General features: G+C 34.3%; 1 protein-coding gene and 1 pseudogene across 4 annotated transcripts in view; one reads left to right on the top strand and one right to left on the bottom strand.

The window, feature by feature from the left end:
* LOC106871647 (transmembrane protein 65) overlaps positions 1 to 17395 on the bottom strand; it is a 144673-nt gene that overhangs the window by 63208 nt on the left and 64070 nt on the right. The window contains exon 1 of one of the 4 annotated variants that reach the window (XM_052974729.1): positions 14662 to 14768. The exons of the other annotated variants lie outside the window; for them this stretch is intronic. The gene's annotated coding sequence lies outside the window, so the exon portion shown is untranslated. Of the gene's footprint in view, positions 1 to 14661; positions 14769 to 17395 lie in introns of those variants that run through there. 4 annotated transcript variants of the gene reach the window in all.
* Positions 11826 to 11919, top strand: LOC128250191 (U6 spliceosomal RNA; annotated as a pseudogene).

Below are 17395 nucleotides of genomic sequence, written 5' to 3'. Positions count from 1 at the left end.
GAACATGCCACTGGCATATTCAAACTGGTGATAACATTGCATAAAATATATCTTTATTTCCTTCTTAATATTTCTGTAGTTAAAACAAAGGATATGATCACTTTTAGATAAATAAAAAATTTGAGAATCAACTATGATTTCAGTGATGTATTTAGCATGAAGGTAAGAGTTCAATGCTCAGTCATTAGACCTCTTCTGTTAATCATAGTCTTACAGGCCATCACAAACTTTTGGTCTGTCCATAGACTCCTATATGCTGAAGATTTAGTTCTCATAGCTATATCTATAGTGGTATTAGAGAAGAAATTCTACACTTGGAAACTAAATTTAGAATTGAGAAACCTCAAGGTAAACTTAGCAAAAACTAGGGTTTTAGTAAGTAGGAAAGAAGACAGGACCCTGGTATCTTCGGGGAAACAGTTTTACTTGATAAGTGAAAAAAGAGTATAAGCTCCATACATTTTACCCAACATAAGCTATGGACACACAAGTAGTGTAGTGGAATCACAGGCTGACTTACAGAGAAAGATAGATGCACCAGAGAATACAAACTATGAGCACAACAGAATTTTGTAATATCAGTAGCTTTTGTAACATAATTAGCAAGGAAGATGGCTGCTCTAAAAGTATAGTAGCCAGGATAAAAACAAATTGGAAAAGGTTTAGAGAGTTACTACAACTGCTCGCAAAAAAGATCTTTTCCCTCAGAGTGATGGGCAGATTGTTTGATGCTGCAATGCTGCATGGTAAGATTTGGACCTTGAATGCAGAGGACTTGCAAGAGCTAGAAAGAAATTAAGCTAGTATTACTTTATTGGGTGCACAGTGTAAGTGTGCATGGATGACAAAGTACAAACAGGCAGAGAAAAACTAGACATAAAAGGAATCCAATATAATGTTTAAGAAAGATTGTGCTGGTGTAGATAAGTGATGCAGATGGATGAGAACAGCTATATAAAAATATGCTGATCACTTAATATCAAGTAAAACTGTTTCCCTGAAGATACCAGGGTCCTGTCTTCTTTCCTACTTACTAAAACCCTAGTTTTTGCTAAGTTTACCTTGAGGTTTCTCAATTCTAAATTTAGTTTCCAAGTGTAGAATTTCTTCTCTAATACCACTATAGATATAGCTATGAGAACTAAATCTTCAGCATATAGGAGTCTATGGACAGACCAAAAGTTTGTGATGGCCTGTAAGACTATGATTAACAGAAGAGGTCTAATGACTGAGCATTGAACTCTTACCTTCATGCTAAATACATCACTGAAATCATAGTTGATTCTCAAATTTTTTATTTATCTAAAAGTGATCATATCCTTTGTTTTAACTACAGAAATATTAAGAAGGAAATAAAGATATATTTTATGCAATGTTATCACCAGTTTGAATATGCCAGTGGCATGTTCAAACTTATAAGTAAGCCATTCACTGTTTTGTCATGGAGAAAATTTTTCACTGAAGACAACTGGTGTAAATACACTTAAATCAGCTCTTTGGTATTTTAATTATATTTGTCTGAAATTGAAGTTAAACTGGTTAATTCTTTCTTAAAACATTGATAAGATTCAGGCTTATCTGTAGAAAAGATGTCGGACAACAAAGTGAAAGTTGATCTCAGAAACTTGAGCATCATGTAGGAAATGACAAAGACCTTGGTGGTTGATTATATGCAGTACCCAAGATCTCAGCAATAGAGTTTCTAGAGGCACAGTGTGTGTGTGCGTGCGTGTGTATGTGTGCGCGCGCGTGTGCGTGTGCGTGTGCGTCTCACACATACAACTGAGCCCCCTCATCCAATTACTTCCTCAAGCCATCCCCATCACTGGCCCCTCTATCACCTGCCCAACTGCAATATTCAGCCTCTGTATTTAAATAAAGACAGAACTACATATTTCATCATCATTTTATCTGAAGCCAGTTATTTTCTTAATACTGAAAACAATTTCACATGATATTCATCATTCATTCTTAATACGGTTCCTCCCCCCACTTCATATTTAACATTGATTATTTGTGCCACCAATTATCTGTCCTTTTCCACCATCATGTATCCCTCACTTTCCCCATGCACTATGTCTACCTCTCCCCTCACACTCTGGAAACCTACCCCAGCCCCACAGGTCATGTCACCCTTTCTCTTATCCTTCTATCTCCTGTATTGTCATGACTATTCTGCTGCCTTTCACTCCTTCCTGTACTGTCAGTCATCACCAACTCTCCCCTCCTCCACTCAAATCCTATGCATCATTGATCACTCCTTCACCTTTGTCTACATATCACTGCCTCTACTCCTTAACCCTACCCAAACTCTAGAGTCATCACCTAAACTTTACCTTCCCTCCAAAGTATATAGTTTTTTTTTTATTCATTATATTCAGTCTTTCTCCCATTCCCTCGTCTAATGTTCTCTCACTCTCCTCAAACACTTTCGCAACTTCTACCCACCCAAACTCCCACTTCTATTCCCATTCACTTCTACTCCTCTTGAAGGTGGTTCTAATACCTCATCATCACTATTTCATATCTTTCCAGTTCTACCCTTATTAGTTCCACCCTCTCGGCTATAATATGAGTAGCAGTATAGCTCCTCTACAGCAAGAAACCTATCCTGGTCTTGATCCCTTCTTTCATATTATAACTTTTCATGTCCTAACAAAACTGTCTCCCTCTCTACAGAAGCCCAACTCAGACAAAAGATATCTCGGTCTCACATGGTGACATCACTAGTCCTAGTGTTACAAAGAGGCACCTAGTATACTCTATAAAGAGGTTGGCATTAGGTAGAGCATCTGGGGCATGATGCAGTCCTCTGATACATCATCAGATCCTGTCAAACCATCCAGCCCATGCCACCATACAAGATGCAATACTAAAAGATGACAATGATGATATTCAGAACTCAAGAGGATGCAACAGTGCACTGTGGTAAACTTACAACAAAACTGATTTAACTTTTAGTATTTTTTCTTTCTGTTTCTAGTTGAATTTTTTTTTTTTTTTTTTTAATGTATTTAAGAAAAACATGGTCACACAAATTCTTTGTCTTTTAAATGAAGGATTCCTGTATATTTGAGAAATTATTTTCAATTATAAGTCATGTAATATAAATGAAATATATATTTTAATTTAAAGTGAAACTAATTATAACTTGATAAAGTGTATGAGTATATGGACAAGATATTGAAGGAGCGACAATGTAGTCATCATGCTAAAAAAATAAAAATCAATGAAATGTCCCTCAAATCCCTCCTTAAGGAAAATAAAACATTGGATAATATTGTCCTGAGTTCTCTGCACATAGATGGTCATGGCTAGAATGCCTTTGCTCATTGGTCTGTTCTATCAAGGCTAACCTTTATCGGAGATGGATTCAAAAGTAATATTTCTCTCTCTCTCCCTTATACATATACACACACGCGCGCGCGCACGCGCGGTACAATGAACAAGGCTGAATGAATAATGTGACATCAGTTCAGCTGTGCACATGGTTTTAACTCCTCCCTAAGAGATACATGCTAGATATTCTGTTTTCTCAATGAGTTGATTTCAGCTGTGATTCAAATTGAGATTTCACTCTGTTAAATAAAAGAAATATATCAATACAAGTACCAATCTAGTAAAGTTGTGAGAACAGTGCCTTCTTACACAAATATCTTTATCCCTGTTTACTACAGTAAGGGCCCTAGTCTTATTCTGTTTTAATGCTTTCTCTCCCATTATAATGTACATGTCCTTCAGGTAGTTCTTTTGATTTTATGTAATTATGCATCTCTTTAGAACAAAGATGTTGCAGAAAGAGTAGCTTGATTACAGTAACATAATCCTATAGTAATTATACTATTTATAAACCAATGAACCTCTATGAGATCACTCAAACTATTAGAAATATCAACCAATTCTCCCTCAAACTATACCATGCCACCTCAAAAAGAACACTTAAGATAATGTAGTCCACTGTCAGAGAAAATAAAAAGGTAGGCATGGCTGGATTGTCTTTAATGATAGGCCTATTTGATCAGAACTGACCTAGGGTTAAATAACTTGTGAAATTTCATTGAAACCTGTAAGATGAAAGGCAATCAAAGGTATTTGAACTTAGATCCTTTATTGTCTGAAGTTGCTTTTGTTGTATGTTATGCAGAAATATTGGAAGCCAATAAAATTATATAGTGTTATCACCAGGATATATACATTACAGTATTGGTTTAATCAAATCCTAGATGAATCCAATTTACCTTTCATCCTTCAAGATCAATGAAATATATAGTTGTAGACTTCCTCTCTGAAATGCTTAGGTTTTACTGGCCTGAACCATTCAGCAATAAATAGATACTTCGTAAATGTATACTTTATACTGTGTGCTATAAGAAACCAATGTATCAAATTGGGAAGAGTCAAACAGCTGAATAAACAAATATGCAAAATTATAATTGATTAAAATATGGACTCTTCCATTTGCAAAAAAAAAAATCCCAAGAACAAAGAAATCATTATTTATATTAATTAATCCTTACAAAATTCTTCAAATATCTCAAATGTTTCACTTTAGAACAGCTTGTATGTATGAAGAATGCTAGCATGTGTGTATATAGAAAAAAATACTGGTACATGTGTGTATAGATAATAGTGCAAAGCACATGCACATGCAGACAATAGTTCCACAATGTGCATGCATGCAAACAATAGTGCCAGTACATGTGTGCATGCACAAGAGTATGAGTGCATACCTGTACAAATAAGAAAATGTATGTGCGCACACACACATGAATAGATATGTAACAAAAGCCACCCATGCAAAATATAATAGGCAAGTTGATGTTCATATATTTAATGCATAGATCATATAAATGCTGAATTATTCAATCTCTAAACAATTATATTCTCTACATCAATAATGTGCAATCTTTCATACACAAGTGGGTGCTGAAATGTTCTTGGTTTTAAGAGTATTGCAAAAGCTCTGGCTAGAGGCCCAACTTTCCGAGTTCTTTTACATGTTTAAAAAACAAAACTGAAGGTTTTCTGCAATAAGTGTGTGAATCTGAGAGAAGATTATGTTGAATAAAATCATAATTAACTGGTCCTCCAGTATTTTCTTTTACCCAAAGCCAGAAACTTTTAAGCACCTCTTCATGTGTGTGTATGTGTGTGTGTATACGCATGCACACACACACACACACACACACATTTACACACAGTAATTCATTTATGATCATTTGTGCAAACACAGAAAAGCAATGTTACACTGTGGAGATCAGAATATAGCTGAAACACATCCAGAATTGTTTCCTGCATGTCTAAAGTATGAAAAAAAAGTAATCAGTTGTTCAAATCAATATGCTAACTCAAAGCCTACATCACTAAGAAGCTGCTATAACTAAATTCTTTGTTATGATATTGGATAAATGTTTGTTTAACTTTGCTTTTACTGAGCAAATAATACTAAACAAATCTCTCTCTCTCTCTCTCTCTCTCTCTCTCTCTCATAGCCTTGTCAAAGCACATTGCTGAGGTACAGCAATTATTGATTTTTCTAACAGAATGCAACAAAACATAACACTGCAAGGTTATTGCAGAAATACAATATATAATCCTTAAGGAAAACTCATTAAAATACAAATACTTTCAATTGATTTCTTTTGAGTATCACCAAACCAAGTCACCAGAAATAGAATATAGTAGATTCAACTAAAAGTAAATGTGATCCTAGCAGGATTTGAACCCAGAATTGTGAAATTAGATTCATTCAGTGTTCAACAATATCTAGCAACTTGTCACTTGCACAAATCCTTCCATAAATACAAAATTTTGTATAACGGTAGTATATGGTCAATTAGAAATCTGAACTGATGGTTTTGTTGACTTGGAAAGGAAATATTACTTAATGGCTGTTGCATTTAAAAGGACTGCTATTAAATGTATTGTCATCAATGTTGATTTAACATCCTCTTTCTATTAGTTGGCAGGTTTTAAAATACATACATTGACACTTCTCAACCAGATACCATTCCATTTGTAACATGCAAAGTAATTTAAATGGAAGATAAAGCTCAGTGGAAAAAGTAAGAGGAAAATAGAAAAGTGACAACAGGTTGGGAAAGAAAGCTGAAAAAGCAAAATATATAAAAGGTAGGAAGCTATGCAAAAGAAAGAAATGCAAGAAGCAAAACAAAGAAAAAGAGAAAAGAAGAGAAATAAAGGCTAAGGAAAATAAAAACAGAGTGGGGAGAGAGAGATAAGACAAGAGAGGGAGAAAGAGATGGAGACAAAGGCAGAACTAAGTAATTTATAGTGCACAGCACAACAAATATTATCAATTGTAGATGTGATGTGAAACTAATGGTCAGCAACAGGAGGTAGAAATTATTTTCAGTTCATAGAGCTGCTGTGAATTAATAAAAAAGGAATCTAATTAGTTTCTGATGTCTAAAATGAACTGAAAATTTCTAGTAGTTTCAAGTAGTGCTCCAAGGTAAACATTTTTTTTTAATCCCCACATTTCATTTTATGAACTGCAAACAAAATTAACCATTTAGCTGGAAATTTCTAAACATAACTAATATGTAAGCATATTAAGACATCTTTATTTTTATCTCCTTCTATTGTAAGGAATTTAAAGATTACATGTTGAGAAGATGTTTCTACTACTAACCATATTGCAAAATGAGGCTAGGAGGGATGCATTTATCCACACATTGACAGCTGTCAGAATTTAAACTTCTAACTATAGCTCCCTGCATTATATCAATCCCTACTTAATATATTCTTCATGTTAAAGACATCACTAGGAAAATTTCCCATCAGTATTTTAAATTGTCATATAAGTGAATGCTTTATGTAAAAAAAATCTAGGATTTTGTAAGTATCCACAATAATGCTTTTCTGCGATGTCTAATAAAGAATGAAATATGTTCATAGTTTCTCCTCTTAGTTCCCTAAAATCTGACTTATTTCCAACTGCATGCCTTACCATGTTAATTTTTAATTTGGATTTTAGAGCTGTCTCCCTTATTTTCCTTGACAAAAGTTATTGATTAACACCAATAATTTATCATCATAATGAGTATAATTTTAATTAAATATCTTCAAGAAACTCACTACCTTAAGTAGAAGTCCACTTAAGTGTATGTGTTAGTCTTGGTATATTGAATGTAAGAGCCATTGAAATTTAACTAGAAATAATTATGTTGTAAGGATAAAACAATATTATGAATTATTTTTGAGCAGCTGGCTGAAAGAATTGTTAAGACATTGAAAAATACTTTGTGGTTTCATTCTGGTTCTTCACATTCTGAATTTAGATTGTTAGGGTCAACTTTGCTTTTCTTTCCTCCAAGGTCAATAAAATAAAGTACCAGTCAAATACTAGAGGTGATGTAATCAACTAACTTCCTTCCTTCTAAACTACTGGCCTTGTGATTTTAAGCAATCATTGTATATTGATTTACATGTTTGAACTCTAGTCAAGCACCTTAACATTATAGCCATTTCTGCTTCTGACTCAACAAATTCGAGTCATTTTCAATATCATTAAGATGCCAATTAGCATATTAACCAATAGGAGGCTCTCCACATATGTTACATCATAAATTATAAGGATGTTGCACGTTAGTTTGCCAGAGAGAATGTGAAGGTAGTTTAATTTAAATTAAATTACTTAAACAACTGAATAATGTTATAAAGGTTATTTTTCTCTAGAATTCGGCCCATTTCTCTTTTAGATGTAATTATAGCTTCTTAAATGTCAAGAGGAATAAGCAACTGCAAAACAAACACTAGTTTTCCCTCCTCTTTTTCCCCACTCCCATAGCAGACCTAATATCATTGAGTTTGAAAATATATCTTCCTGTTTGATCAGTGGAACAAAACACTCATTATATTGAAGTATAGGTAACAGAGTATTCCACAAACATGAGCATCCTGAATGTAATCTTCTTTAGATAAACTCAGTGTACCAAGACTGGACTTTTCAATAACAACTACAACTCATGGAATAAGTTACGCCCCCACCCCCACCCCACCCTTTTATTTTTGCCAACTCAGTTTAATTCAAAAGGCTTAAGTTGAGCCAAAGTAATAGGCAAAGACATTTGTTAAAGGAAACGTGCAGTGAGATTCAACCCAGAACCTTATGATTGCTAAGCAAGACATCCTGGACCAAATCCAGAAGGGCCACTCCACTGATTGGCTTTAAATCATGTTCCAGCCTCTGGCCCTCAAGTGCACTGTCTCTTCTATCTTTTCTAATGTTGCCATAATGACCTCTTTTCCTTGGAGCTGGCTGGACTTGTACCTCCTCCACACAGGAACAATCTACCCAGTTATTTCCCTACTTTCTGTCACCCTTGTTGTGCCCAAGCCTCCCCCACTCCAGAGCCCTGTCCCAATTAGTATTCCTTGTTCTTCCTTCTCAGAAAAATAACCCTCTGGAATCTCCCCCTTATTTAAGCCTTTCCAGTAAGATATTGGACACTGCATGTTTCTCCAGCTATAAAAGAAAAACTAAACCCTTCAGCAAGGATTGTATGCCTATCAAATAGATAGCAGAAAACAGAAGCAGACTGATTATCCTTATTGTTCTGCACTGTTGTGTATATATGTATGCTTGAAAGTTAACACAGCAAAGCTAGGAAAGGAAGGGTTATTGCCAGAAATATAAAAGACATGTAACTGGGAAACTATGTATAACAGAAATTATATTCTATACGACAGACACAATCACCTATACTTGTTGATAACACCCAGGAAGAACTATGGTAGTTTCAGCGGATTCTTTGATCCATAGCTATTATTGGTTGTTACATCTATCAGAAATGGCCATCAAATCTCCAAATAACATCCTTTAAAAAAAAAGACACATTGAATATAATGATAATGAGTTCTTCGCAGATAAGAAAAAGTGAGATGGTTATGTCTGGAAATCTTTTGATCATAGGTCTACCCAATCGGGGCTGATCTAGGGTTACACAACAACAAAATAGACTATTAAGTGTCACTAGGAAATGTAGAGTTAACATAGAAGTTTGTAATGTGTAAAATAAGTGAGTTGAGATATCGAATAAGTGGATAAAAACTGTAGCATATTTGTAAGCTTAAGTCACATTTCCTAAAGTTTTAGAAACAAATGGTTATATTGTACAATTTCTAATTAAGACTAATTAACAAATATAGCAAGATTTGATAGTATAAATAACTGATTGAAACAATATCTTAGTATGTTATGTGTATACATGAATTTCACAGTTCTTTTTATATCTAAACAGCTAGATACAAAGTCAGTATGTTAAAATTACTTGTTTTATCAACTCGAAAGTGGGGTCAATTAGTGTTTTAAAGTGTAAGGTATAGAGACATATCATAAAGCAAAGCAATTGGTGAGTTTAACCAACAAAATGCCTATTTAACAAAATCTTGTCAGAGTTTTTTTTTTTTTTTTCTTTTTGGCTTTTGCTTTTGTTGATACTTAGATATTTTGGACTTGGGTATTATATGAAAATATAATACAGTTTGCTTTATTCTGAAAAGCCTAGCCAACAAGTTGTCACATTTGAAATTTATCATGGATCTTATGCTGTTATCATTGGAATTCATTTTATTTAGATTACTTTAATGAAATGTTTTAATAGACTTCTTACTGATTCCACACACCACCCCAATTTTTTAAGATTTCTTACTTTTCTAGAATATGTTAGAAGGAATCAAACTTCTTAGTTCTGATCCGAGTCTTATTTGAAAATTGCCTTTTTTTTTTCCTTTTAGAAAAAACATTTTAAAATAAAGAACAGGTTTTAAAATGTAATACAAGACAAAACTAAATGCAGTTTGGTTGACAAGGATTATCTTTATTAATAATTCTAATAAAAATAGTATTGAAACAAAGTGTCTAATATGGACACTATGGTTACTATTAAAAACTGTCTTGTAGATAACACTAAAAATGCAGAGCAATTTATAACTCTACAATTAGAAGAAAAATTGCTTGGCAGATATAAATTCAGAGCACATAAACATGTCTTTAGATAACCAAAGGTTGTTCTGGTACATTCTATCCACTGTTGAATATCCTCATCAATATTTACATTCTGTTAAGTCAGCAAACTGACAGAATCTTTAACACACCTGGAAAAAGGCTTAGCAGCATTTTATCTGCTTTTAGGCTCTGAGTTCGAATTCTGCCAAGGTCAACTTTGCCTTTCATCCTTCCAGGGTCAATAAAATAAGTACCAGTTAAGCCAGGGGGGGTGCCACTGTAATTGACTTATCCCCTCCCCCAAATTGATGGCCTTGTGCCAAAATTTGAAACCAATATTTACATTCTGTTGTAAAGTACTTCCAATATCTGGGAAGCTGTCTATATTTTCCACCTTCTGTCCATATAACTAAATGGTTGACCCCGGTTCCTGATTATTTGGTGCATTTGGTGCATTTTGATGTGAGATCTTTAATTTACTTACTGAGAAATAGACACACTTGCCTTGGTCACTCATCATCTTTGTGAGCTTCAACATCTTGAGATAAGTTTTCACTACTACTGCCTATGTCTTTCTCAATCTACTTCCACATGCTCCAACTAATCTGATTGCTTTCTCCGTCATCCAGGCACATTAACATTACATAGCACAATAGTGATTGTGCACACAAACTCATGCAACAAGTCATGCTTATCTCATTTCTTTCCATTCTTTTCACATCCACTCTCTTCAATGTCTATATTTTAATACCATGTAATATTGGATTTCATGTACAAACACCATACAATCTACCTTGCATTAGTGGGAGATGTACTTTGTTGATAGTAGTGGTCACAACTCCCTAAGCTTTTTCTATCCTGTTCTTATTGTATCTACTATGCTTTTAAAGCACCCCAGTTAGGCCACATATGTAGAGAAGTCTTTTTTCCCTGTTAACCTGCCTATGATCTCAATACTTCTTGTATACCCATTGTGCTTACATATGTATACATTATGGATTTCCTACCTACTCCTTTACTACTACCCAAGAAGTGGCTATGCTTGATAACAGGAAAGATAGGACTCTTCTGCATAACTAAAGCATTTGTTTTTGCTAGATTACTTTGAGGTTCTTTTCCATTCTAAGTGTTGCTTCACCAAATCTTTGACAAATTCACTTGTGAGAACTAGGTTATCAACATACAGGGGTTCCAAATCTGTTATTACTTAGAGAGTTATAAGAAACAAGAGAAGGCTAAGAACCAAGCTCTCATGAATAACTACATGATGCTAAATTACTCATCTTGCTGTCAGCATCTCTATGTAGCTAGCACAACTCTCACATTCCATTCATCTACATCTAATTTTCTTAGCAACCACCACACTACAGAATGTTGAACTATCAAATGCCTTCTCTAGCTCAACAAATGCCAGTTATAATGGCTTACTCTTAACTAAGAACTTCTCATTTTCTAGTAAGAAGGAAGAGAACACCAGCAGCAACCTACCCAAGTCCAAACTTGAACTTTATCTCATTTAGGTAAATTTTGTCTTACTGATAAATATACTCTTCCGCATCTAAAAATCTACTTTGTTGCATACACACACTCATATGAATACACTTGTAGAAACAGGTCTCTCTCTCTCCCTCTCCCTCCCTCCCTCCCTATAAAACCTTAGATGACAATCTGTCAGCAAGTTTAATACCTCCACATGGCACGTGGGTACTTTTAATATTGAAAACAAGCATCCATGCCAAAACTTCAGTCTGAGAATAACTTCAACAGTTTCGGTGGTTCATAAAAGGACCATGGATCATGCCCTTCTTTCTTTGTTTACATCATGTGGGGAAAAAACCTTATAAATATACACACTTCCTTCAACAATACATATTCTAAAATTGGAATGATACATAGAAGTTTGCATGGCCCTCTGCACAAGGATGACATGCAGGTTCCATATTTTTCTACCATAAAATCCAGTCTTTGTTGCAGTGTGGTGGCTTGCATGCCTTACCGGCCCTGTGAGCTATGCCAACAGAGTGCAAGCTCCTGGTAGGGCCTCCCATGCAGTACAGATCAAAGAATAAAGATCAGGCTAATTAGAACCACTAATTCTCAGAGGTAAAAATTGAGCTTGCATCAGGTCAACACCCTTATTTAGAAAAAAGCAAAGTTACAGAAGCATTGATGACAATTCAAAACCAACAAAACCTCCAGGTAAACATATACCCTAACCAGGAACACACGAGTGAGGCACAAGAGAAGACTCTCTAAAACAAGCTGGAGACAGGAAAAAGCAAGGATCCAACTGGAAAGAAGCAAGAGAGACAGCCCAGGGTTGAGAACAGTAGAGAATAGTCATCAATGGCCAATGCTCCATAGGGATTGAAAGGCTTACACATATGCACTTATTTCTCTGTTACACACACAACTATGCTTTCTCTCTCATGCTCTCTCTTGTCCACAGTATACACATACATACTCTCACATACAAATTCTCCCATACACAGTTTCTTTTACACATATTCACTCACCATATCCTCTCACACTTCCCCACACACAAAGTTTAACAAAACCACTGCCATCAGGGTGGTTTTGTTCAGTGATTTGTTACCAATCTCAGTCACCACCACTAACAACCCATCAAATTACTTTATCTATATTAATCCATCCACATTATCGTCCCTTATGTATCATGTATCACAGCTAATCATATTTTATATTTCAAAAAACTTATTACAGTTTTTTTATGTTAGAGAAAAAAAACCCTCTTCCTTCATCTAAACATCAGTGCTATTGCTGTTCATGTTCATTATGCAAATCTGTTAATTAAAAATTAAAATTTTCAGCATATTTCACAAACATCCAATGTTAAATCAAATTTAAAACTTTTGTTACTGGTCTTTGTTTATCTTTTTAAAATATATTTAGCACATAAAGATTTATATTCTGGCATGGCTGTGTGGTTAAGAAGCTTACTTCCCAACCAGATGGTTCTGGGTTCAGTTCTACTGTGTTGGACATTGGGTAAATGTCTACTATAGCTTTAGGTCAGCCAAAGCCTTGTAAGCAAATTTAGTAGATGGAAACTGAAAGAAGCCTATCATGTATGTGAGAGCTGATATCTCCTTGTTTTAACATTGCATGATTGTTGTAAACGAGTATCAACATCATACAAGCTGTGCCTTTCATTTCCTATCTTCCATGAAAACATATCCAGCTGTGAGAAAAAAATTTTATATTACTTGGAAACAGGTAAGAGTTGGCAACAAGAAGAGCATCTGGTTGTAGAAAATATGCCTCAACAAATTCCTTCTGACCCACATGAGTAAGGAAAAGTGAATGTTAAAACAATGCTGATGAGGATGATGAAGAAATATACATCTGTCTTAACTGTGTGTTGACTATTCACATGCTGGAAACAAAACAATCATTATGTCAATGCTCAAAGTGGAAACCCTAAGAATATTATATTTCATGAAGTATCTGTTATGAAGAATAAAAAGGATTACAAACAATACAATATATGCAGAATCAACACGATTTATTTTTTTAAAAATTGGGCTCCAACCCAGTCATCAGTTTCTTGACTAATGTTAGGCCACCTACTAATCCATCAGGCAAGTGTAACAATTTGGATTAGTGTTTGAGTCCCATAGTAAGCTATGTTGTTATTTAGCCCCAAGTCAAACAAACCTGTGATCTAGCAAGTATATGATCTGTTTTCATATCTTTAACTATACTGTCCATTTCCTTATTTAAGATGGTAGTTTGGTTAGAGAGATTTGACTGCCATTTCCAGCAGGCTGGGCAACTACATAGAAGATCTCTCATCAGATAGGACAAATGTTTACAACCAGATTAGTCCTGATCAAGCAGACCTAAGGTCAAAGACATTCCAACCATGACAATGCTGTCTGAGGGGAGGGTATAATGTACTCAGAATACATTATCCAATGTCCTTTATTTAAAAGGAGCAAAAGCAGTAGCATGTGGTTAGAGATTTGGATGGTATTTCTAGCAAGTCAAGCTATTACATAATGGATTACACCTATTGATAAAGAGAGAATCATGAGAATTTTTATGCAAAATTAAGATCCTGGATAATTAGCCACATTGTCATAAATTCAGATTTCCCTACTACAGCCATTGTTATTAAACTTACAAAAAAAAGTTACCTAAAGTTGTTGGCTCAGTGTGAACAAAAATACATAAATAAATTAAATTAAAAATTTCCATTCCTACTTCAGTTTCACGATTAGTAATAGAAAGTAGATCTACAACTGCTTTAACAAATAAAATATCCCTTCATGCAAGTATGGAGAAAATATTTTTTTAAAAACTTGCAATAATAACAAAAAGTACATTCTAAGTGTATTCTGGATGAAGCAAAACAGTTTCAGCTAAGAATCAGAGGCGAGCCTGTAATTCAATTTGCTGAAAGCTAACCTTTGAGTTCATGGCAGTGGCCAAAGGAAACAAAACCTAAGACTTAATGTATCATCAGAAATATTTGGTACTAAGAATACATTTATTGCAATATATTGCTGCAGCAACAATGTAAACTCCTGGCTGAACAAATATGAATAGCAAATAATCATAATACTGGTATTCTTGTTAAGTTTAAAGGAATATAAAAACACAGGTTTATGAGAATCTCCAGCTTTCAGGTTACAACAAAGAAACCAATTTATGTAAATAGTTACCTTACAGATGAGTGGAATATGAAACAGATTGAGTTTATATTATGGTTTCTTGTCCATTAATATGTTTTGATGACATTCGAGCTGAGTGATGGTTGAAAATATTGAATTCCTAAGAGTAGAAACCAAGTTGACAATAATAATGGAATTAACATACAATAGAACTCTTTAATACAAGATTGAGTTATTGTTATTCAATAAAGTTCAATTAGCATTGCCTGCAAATTAATAAAACCATAAAATGTCAGCTCTAGAGATATTCCCTGTGTATGTATTAAAATGATAACATTCTATTCTACATTGAGGATTGTGTGTGACAAAAGTTAAATATGACATGCTTGTCTCTTCAAGTAGGAGACCATACTTTGCACACCATTGTGCAATGGTTTACCACATGAAGTGCAATGAGACAGTCCTCAAGGATTTGCTAATATATACATAGTGTTTTAACAATTTAGAAAATTTGTCTTCTGGAAAAGACATTCTATATATTGATCCCAGAGATTTGGGAATAAAGAGAATCTTGATAAAAAAGATATCAAAAGCAACCTTATTTGCTTAAAAATAGCAAAAAGATAGCAGATGTAATTACTATAATAACAGCTGAGGGAAAATAAATTTATTATCAAAATTGGAGTTACATTGTTGAGGTATCTTGATATATGGGTCATGAGTTCACAATAACTGGCATTTATAATCCATCCTGAGAATAACTAAACTAGGACATGAAGTAAAAAAATAGGATTGAAGGAAACTGGTGAAGCTGTCTATTGGTGTGTTGCCAATCCAAGCAAATAATTGGCCTTATCTGGGAAACTGAAAATGAGCAACAGACAGTATTATACACAATTTTCAAGATAATATTTGAACCTTGTATATCAGGCAACTATTTCCCTTATATCAATTAAAAAGATACACAGATGTCCCCTTGTAAAGGTTATCATGCTAGAGATTAAGAAATAGCCAACGGCTGGAATAATGATATACACACAAATACACACTCATTCTTTATATATATATATATATATATATATATATATACACATACAGAGAGAGAGAAAGAGAGTCATCCCATAAATAATGCAGTTTTTTCAATTGCATGAACTCAAAGTCGGAGGGGGACAGGATAAACTACCTACATCAACTTGCTATAAAAGCAGGTAGTAATTTTATCTTGTCCTTATTCTTAGTGCAAGTTTTGAAGAGTGCAATTCGATTTTAACAGTTATTTTTTCAAAGCTATAATACAAGTGAGAAAGGAGTATATTCAGCATATTTTGTTTTATGAGTTCAATAAAGGCAACAACGGAAAGTGCAAGGAATATTAATGCAGTATATGGGGATCAGACAATAAGAATAAGCCTGTGCCAACTGTGGTTTCAGAAATTCCAAGCCAGAAACTACAGCCGAGAAGATGAGCCTCATCCTGGAAGTTCTGTAGAGCTCAACAAGGACGTCCTGCAAAACCTGGTGTAACAAAATCCCATCATAACTGTTGAGGAACTAGCAGAGATGCTTCCATCAGGATAATGCTCAGCCACATATAGCAAGGGTGAAGCAGTTTGAATGGGAAATGATGTCCCACCCACCATATTTGCCAGACATTGCCCTATCTGATTATCATTTATTCAGCAGTTTTCAAAATCATTTGAACGAAAAGAATATGAATTCTGTTGACGATGTCAGAACAGTACTGGAGGAGTATTTTTCATCATGGACAAGTGAATTTTGGAAGAGGGGCCTTGCAAGTCTACCAGATAGTGGGAAGAGCATTGTAGAAAATGAAGGACAGTATATTTTAGATTAAAAAAGAACTTAAACAAAGTTCTTAATTTTGAAATATAAAAGTATTAAAAAAACGCATTATATATGGGATGGTAAAATATATATATATATATATATATATCATCATTTCGTGACCATGGCAAAGCAATGAGTACTTTTTCCAAATATCCTTTGTAGCTATGTGACCCCTGATGACTATGAAGTCCGATCCTGGAGAGACAGGTATGTCCACAGTCTCTCCCTCTATCTCTCTCCCTCTATCTCTCTCCCTCTATCTCTCTCCCTCTATCTCTCTCCCTCTATCTCTCTCCCTCTATCTCTCTCCCTCTATCTCTGGGGGTAATTTTCAGTGGTTAACTCTTTCTGTTACTATAAATAAAAGCCATTTTTTCTCATGGTTTTCATTTTATATATTCTGGAAAGATGTGCAATATAACACTATCTTCTTAAAGCAATTAAAGAAAATATTGTTCATGCTGATATGGTATGTTGGAATAAAATATTGGCTTTTGGTTTTTTTTTTTTTTAAGGAAGTGAATGATGAATATATTTTGACTTTGCATGAATCGATTTGGATGTATATATAGATGCACATCCTGAAATATTTACAGAAAGGAAAAAAATACTACTTTCAAATTTCATTTTTTATTATCAAGGGCTCTTTACATTAAGTTCAAACCCCATTGACATTGATTCTGCATTTTACCTTTTCAGGGTCAATAAAATCTTTATCGATTTTGGGAGGAAGAATTAATGCCAGTGAGAACTGGTGCTGATTTAATCTACTAACCATTTCCCTCACATTTTTTTGCATTGTGCCTATGTTGGAGCAATTATTAAGAGAAATGGACAGGCAAAAACTATAGTGACAGGCATGCCTTGCTGTATTTAGTTGCAACCTTTATGTTAAGAGTTCAAATTCCATCAAAGTCGACTTTGCCTTTCATCTTTT

The sequence above is a fragment of the Octopus bimaculoides genome, chromosome 19 (assembly GCF_001194135.2).
Source record: "Octopus bimaculoides isolate UCB-OBI-ISO-001 chromosome 19, ASM119413v2, whole genome shotgun sequence".
Classification (NCBI taxonomy): domain Eukaryota; kingdom Metazoa; phylum Mollusca; class Cephalopoda; order Octopoda; family Octopodidae; genus Octopus; species Octopus bimaculoides.
Note: the sequence above shows the minus strand (reverse complement) of the source record. Positions and strands in the feature narration are given on the sequence as shown.